Source organism: Conger conger, chromosome 9 (genome assembly GCF_963514075.1).
Source record: "Conger conger chromosome 9, fConCon1.1, whole genome shotgun sequence".
NCBI lineage: Eukaryota > Metazoa > Chordata > Actinopteri > Anguilliformes > Congridae > Conger > Conger conger.
The window spans coordinates 55,660,017-55,667,463 of record NC_083768.1 but is presented as its reverse complement, the minus strand read 5'-3'; the positions used below and the strand labels follow the sequence as shown (position 1 = coordinate 55,667,463).

At 41.5% G+C, this 7,447-nt stretch overlaps 1 pseudogene; it reads left to right on the top strand.

Moving 5' to 3' along the window:
* The window catches only part of LOC133136531 (myocyte-specific enhancer factor 2D homolog), a 63,212-nt pseudogene extending 62,877 nt beyond the window's left edge, over positions 1-335 (top strand).
* Positions 336-7,447: the final 7,112 nt, after the last annotated feature.

The window sequence follows — 7,447 nt, the reverse complement described above, 5'->3', positions numbered from 1 at the left end:
ATGGTGAACACCAGCCCCTGTGTGAGCATCAAGTCGGAGCCGGTCTCCCCGAACCGGGACCGGATCACGCCCTGCCCCTCATCCGGCGCCCAGCAGTACCCCGGCCCCGCCGGCCGCTCTCCGATCCACAGCCTGAGCAGCAACGGCAGCGTGTACGAGGCCGACGACGGCTCCTCGCAGCCCCGCCCGCCCGACTTCGGGCTCCTGAGGGCCGCCGCGGGCAGCGAGGGGGCGGAGCCTGAGGGCGCCGCCAACGTCAAGCGCATGAGACTGGAGAGCTGGGTCACGTAGAGGGGCGAGGCCCCCGAACCCTGCTCCTCACGAGCACTCGCCAAACCAGGGAGGGGGGAGGGCTCATCCTGGGTGGGGGGTGGGGGGTGGGGGGAGGGGGGGATGGGGGGGGCACATAGTCCTGAAACCGCCCAAGATTTTTCCTGTTTTTATTTTTTGGACTTGGAGCTCTGTGTGTGCTTGTGTGTGTGTGTGTGTGTGTGTGTGTGTGTGTGTGTGGTGGCACACTGGGAGCAGCAATCTCCACACCCTCGTAGACGTACGGCTTGCCAGTTTTTATTGTGACGATGGAAGACTGTGGAATTGGCTACGAACCCTCGACCACCCCCCCCCCCCCTTGCCCCCCTCTTGATATTGGGGGGTCTCGGGCACATGCCACCGGAATGGCTCTTTCCCCCTCGCCCGCTGGGCTAGCGGGGTCTTTGCGCCCCGGGGTCAGGGGTCACTGACAGACAGTTCTGCTTGGGGTTTCGTCCCAGAACAAACTCCCACATTTTCACAAACTCGATCCCAGACTTTACAAATGTGCTTCAAGGAACACTGCATATTTTAGAAAAAGATTGAAATTATTGCCACTTTCGCAGATGTCATTTGGATTTGCATATACTGTAGAATATCATTCATGTTTTCATATGGTATATGCACAAGTTTTCACCGCTGAAGACATTAGAGTGTTTTCTAACATATGCAGGATAGTGAATTTCATATATACACTTTTATTCACATTCGACAAATAACCTTTGAACCTTTTTCTGCTGAAGATGAGGTGGCTGAAGCAAGAAAGGTCAGCTGAGCTGGACTCCAATCTGTACAGCGCGGAGCCAATGAGCCTGTGTTTCCCACAATGCACTGGGAGTAGACTGCAAGCTATCTAAAAGCTGTTAACAAGATGGGTGTAATGCTCCCAAAAGCCAAATGTCCCAGTTCCCCACAGGGCAGTGGGGAGGGGATCCAGTTCGTGTTGGGGGTGGGTGTTCTACTTCTCATATGAAGAAATGTGTGTCCACGTATCTTACGGTTCATCCCCTACACTGCAGTGTAATAATGAGGTGAATTTTTTTCTACGTTTTCAGGGAATTTTGGCCCTGTAGGCCACCCGTATTATTTTCAAAATCCCAACCGAAAGTGTGACGACTCTATTTCACCGGGAAGCAATCGGAGACGACGAGCGCGTGTTTTCGATTCGCCCAGACTGTTTGGATTCGGCCGTTTCAGTTGGTCAGGATTCTGAAATCAGGGGAAATCGGTCAAATTAATCGAGCTGTTTTTTCGGGTTTGTTTTGGGCTTTTTCCCCCCTATGAAAACAACGGACGAGTTTGAACCATAGGGGATTTGGTGTGATGTTTTTGTAGAGGAAAATAACTTGTACATACACAATGTCTTTTTTTTTTCTTTTTTTTTGGATGTTCTTGTACAGCGTACCTTAGCTCTCGTGTACCTGAAGGGGGTTCTACAACAGCTTACAGGAAAGCAGATGAACTATGTGTATTTATATGGCTTCATACAGCAGTAAAAGGATTCGTTTTTAAAGAAGAAACTCTGTTTAACAAGGCGGAGATCATCGTAGACAGCTGGGATTGTGTATATAAATATATTCACATATATTTTGCTGGATATCCCTAAAAAAATAATAATAATGGTGTGTTAATACTCAGTGGATCTGTCTATATATTTATGTACATGTAAATGTAATATGTTGCGAGCTGGATTGCTGGGGAGACCGCAGCTATGATAGCAGGGGAGCGTTTGACTGTTTTAAGCGATCGTTAATCATTTTACCTTTGACGGAGCGCACTTTAAATTTTCCAGCCCTCATGAAAGAAACAGTTTTTTCTTTCTTTCTTTCTTTCTTTTTTTTGTTGGAGCCGGGGCAGTTTATGTCAGTGCATTGAGAAATAGCCCTTCCACCACAGCCCGACACCTGTGTTTCGAGTGGGCATCGAGTTTGGCCATCGCTTCACAAGCCCACTCACTTCATCCGGCCTACTCCGTTATATCAGCGGTTGTGTTGGAAACCGCACACTAGCATACTGCTCGTACAAAATTTCAGGCTGATTTTCATGGAAATGTAGATGTTTCAAACGCATTCGCATTTACCCTAAATCATCTGTGACAGCCACAGACAAGCTCAGCCAGTGCGCTCTTGTGTATGAAGTCACATGACCCTTGTGTCATAGTGTGGGGGAGGGGCCCGGCAAGGGGAACGAATGCCAGGACTGCGCTGCAAAAATTCACAATTCAACTTTATAGTCTTAACAAGCATTTTAGTCTTGTAATAAGACTTAAGGTCTTATATTTTACTAAACATATTAGGTGGTTTTAAGTTAATGTTTGCTTGACTAGTGAGATGTTCTTATTGCATTGACAAATATCGAAATGAGTCAAAATATTGGGTCATTGGCAATTGAGTCTTTTTAAGCAAAAAAAGTAAAGGTCTAAATGTAAGACTAAAATGCTTGTTATTTTTATTTTATTTTTTTTGCAGTGTGCGATCTGTTTTGCGTTTTCGCTCGTGGATACGGTTAGGATGCGGACAGGGGAAAACTGAACCTGGATCAGCGTTCCTTATCTTTAATGCTTTGTGAATACAGGCTGTGCTTTGTGAATACAGAGTGAGACTGGACACGTATTTGGCATTTGGGCAAAGTAGCAACCGTGGCTGTAATGTCCTAATGATAGATTGGTGAGATTATACCTTTGTTATGTTTCCCAACAGATCTCACTTGATAAGGTTTTTGACTCAAGTGTTATATAAAGTACATTTAAACAGTAACTAGGGTCCCAATTCTTTATGCATTGTCGTCTTTATATTAAAACGATACCTCAGTAGTGACTAGTAAGACATTTATTAATATTTATTAATAAAAGTTACACAAGCTCATATTCTGGTGTAAGACTCGCCGTGTATTTAGCGAGGAACGATGAGGCCGAGCCTATGTGCAATCTGAATGCAAATGGAAAAAAAAGAGTGAATTACAGCCAAGTCAGTTTGTTTTGTGGTCACACCCACGTCCCATGCTCCGCCCCTTCTTTTTAATAGGCCTTGGAATTCTGACGTAACCCAGAGCAAAACCGTTGCCCAGATATGGATTTCTGGATCAACGCATACTTTCTCTATGGGAAAAATTAATGGGCTTTTCTGTGATTTAGAATGGCGTTTTTGTACGCACTCATTTCTCACTTAAGCGGCACTGGGTCCATTGAACTCCGATGCCGCTTTCCAACAGAAATGAGTATTTCGGTAGCCATGAACTAACCGCACAGCGCATGTTTTATGCGTCAGCTAGCGGTTTTGTGAGACGGGTTCCCAAGGTAGTCAATGCTACCGTTAGCCAACCAAACTAATTTCAAGCAACGACTCGAATAACTCGAAGGGAAATTACCAACGAGAACACCAACTTGGCAAGGATAAAGACACAGCGATATATACAACCGTATTAAGTTTTTTATTTTTTAAAAATTTAAATCATAACTTATTACACACATGACGAATAGCCATCGGCAACGCGTGTGAAATGTAGCCTAACTGAAAATGCAGCCAGATAGCCTACAGCCCTGAGCGTGATGTTCGTGCGACGAGTTGCACATAGCAATTTGTCTTTAAAATTAACACAGATTTTTGTACCCATTAATTTCTCCCATAGACAGTCTGATTTTTTGGGATCTGGAAGTCTAACAAAGTCTTAACATGTGACAACACGACTTCTGAGGCCTATCGGTTGTGTAACACTCCCAACCCCCACCCCCTCCAGAAAAGTTGAATGTTGTGCTGCATTATCCTCCTATACTATTAATTTAAAGGATCTTTGTCATCCAAACTCTGGAATTGATCTCTCTTACTGTCTTTCGGACGGATAGGCTATGGTGGGAGGCCATTACTCGGAATTTTGCTTTAGAGAGATTAGGGTTTCACTGTTGACTGCCACTGCCAGATTGTGACCACCTTCTCCACCCTCTCTTTCCGGCTTGGAATCGACACAGAACCAAGCATTGCCCAGTGCAGCGTTCAATCACCAATGGCAACCCCTTACTTCCTGGTATTGAGAAGCGGACATTGAGCCCTGGCAGGCGACTACGGTACGACGCTTTCAAAGAGAGCAACGGCCCAACGAATTTTAAGCCCCGGGTTTTGGCTATGCGGATAAAAATGCGCCTTTTGCGGGATTTATGACGTGGATTGGCTTCTCTACTTGCGTTCAATCTGTCGTGGTGAGCTCAGTGGCTGTTTTCAGTGGTGGTGGGTGACGTAACTCTGGGCAACACGCTATCGGTGAAGCAGTGCTGTCAGCCTGCGTCATTTCTACCGATCGGCGTCGTGCGATGCTTTGACGCGGCTCTCGGTTTTTCAGCCGCGTTAAAAGACCATGTAACCTAACCGAGAGACAATCTTGCAGAAATGAAAAAAAACCCTACGCCCGTGTTTTTCAGTGTACAATGATGTTTTTAGGATCGCACTCATTTTATAGTGTTAATTTGTGCTGGTGACAGTTCTATTGTCTGTTTCTTATTATCATCCAGATTATTATTATTATTATTATTATTATTATTATTATTATTATTATTATGAAAGAGAATCAATTATTTTTCTGCCGTTCTGTGTAGGATAGCCATTGTATTTTATTTTACTTTTTGGTTTTACTGTATAAATATTATATATAAATATATTTTTTCTTTTTTGGATTTTCTTTCCTTTTCTTCTAAGGGGTGTTGCTAAAATTGCACGGTTTATTTTAGAAAAAGCGACTATCGCAATATTAGTAAGTATAAAGCAATGGAGGAAAAAGCAGGGGAAGCGTTTAAACCCAAAACCAGTTCAATGCTGCAATCTTTAGTCAGACACTTAATCTACATTTAAAAAGTCGGGGAAATGACACTTTTAATTTATGTCTGACCAGAAGACACAAATAAGACTTCAGTAATGCATGCATGGGATTTAAACACGCAAATAAATAATAATCATAGTACATACATTTTAAAAAAATGCATAACGAATAGGAATACAAACCTCAAGAAAAATGTAGCTGAAGAAACAGTTTAAAAGAAGAAAAATGATAGCTAATATATTGTGTTCGGCTAGTCTGCTTTGAGTTTTTGTTGTAAAGAAAATTTAAGATGTTTTTCTGTTGTTTTTGGAGAATGATATACAATTTGTGTATATTTTCATAAACAAAAGTATGCACTGATATGTTATTAAAATTCTATACTGCTTTTACAAAAAAAAAGTGTTTGTTATTGTACCAAAGTATCCATTTGTCCCTGGAAACCTCCCCTTTTTGCGTATGTTTTACCGTATTTTATATATTAAATAGACAAGTTGACCTAAAAAAAATAAGTGTGTCTTTGGTCGTTATTTTTTTATTGTTGCGGATATTTGCAATTTTTATATTTAATTTTAATTGATTAATTTCAAACGATACTCCATTAATGTTTGATGGAATTTAATTGATAAATTGAATTTGTTTTCATTGACTGAATTGAAATGGAATTGATTGCTGTTGTCGACGCACCCTCGGGGTATAAAATGAGGAGGGTTTGGACAAACGGTCCAGGCCCATATATTTAAGAAAGTGACAAGAGCTCCCGCATACTATTCCCAACCCATCGCCCCGCAGTGCTGTCACTGGCATTGGCGCTTGCACATATTTTATTGGTTAAATAATAATAAAAAAAGATTCATTAATTGATAGCACATGCTTAGCATTGCTAATAAAGGGATTCGTGGCTGTGACGATCTCTGCGTTGTGGAAAGGGTTGTGTTGCCGCAAAGCATGATGGGTTAGAATTACTTAGAATATGTCACGTAAATAAACGTGTTTCACGTTGACTTGTATCTAAAGTAAGAGGGTGCTTGATGTTGGGCGTCTGCCTATGGTCGTTTTACTTGGTGTTTCAGGTCAATTAGCTCATAAAAAAAGTGCCACTAGAGGGCAATGTAGAGCTACAGTCTTTTGTTATTTTTACTATGATTTCATTGATTCAAATTTGGCATTACCTTTGTATGCAGTTAGTTATTAGTCCAATATTTAACGATTAAAATCGATCAAGTGGTCAGTTTTTGGTGTTGTAGCTGTAAGTCATGACAATGTCCACTAGAGGGACGTCGGACATAACTCTTGTGGAGGAAAACCCATGCTCCACTTCTAATATATCTAAAATAATTCTGCTCGCTTTTTAATGAATAATATTTAGACTGATTGATGTTATGAATGAAGCAACCAGTAATAACAATTTTCAACATTTAATTAAAACAATAACCACAAATACTCAATTGGATAAATATAATAAATCTACACAATATAGAATGTATAATAAGTATAATGTACACTCGTAGTTGAAACAAAACAGTATTTCTAACCTGAGCCATAGGCCTACTATTCTCTCATTTTATATTGATCTCTCTTTCCTCTTGTGTGAGCGTGTGTGTGTGTGTGTGTGTGTGTGTGTGTGTGTGTGTGTGTGTGTGTGTGTGTGTTTGAGCATGTGCATGTGCATGTGTGTATAAACCTGTGTGCATGTGGATCAGGCCTATTGTGCTCAGAGACCCACTCTCACATGTATTGAATTCTATTTAGGCATGTTTAATATATGAATAATGCAAGGATTATCACATCATTAATGTGCAAGCCAACCTCACTCATATTGGGTGAAAATATGATGTTACCTAGCTACCATCACTCATCACTTTCAAATCTTATATCAAAACAGTTATGAAACGTTTTATGATACATACATACTTTTTTTTTTTTCACTTTTGATACTACAAAACTGCAAAGGACCAGAAAATAGCTGTGTGCCAACCAATCCCGCTTCCCCTTAAATGAGCAGTAACGTAAAAATGTAGCCGATACCTGCACCAGTTCCCTTAGTTCCCTAACTGCTCATAATTTAGGTGACCTTGTTGTTCGCAGAACATTGCCTAATTATTTCCCACAAATTCGAGGAGTAATTATTGCAGGACCGCCAATTTCGTTATTAATATCCAGATGAACCAATATTGTAGTCATCGCGAACAATAAACTACATGTATACAGTTATTTCACTTGATTTAGTACCACGACTGCAACCAATTGCGTTGCTTTGTATTACTTGCCAACAACATCCTCGCTGATTGGGCGAAGCTGTGTTACTTCCCGTCCGTCACCGTTTACACGTCAC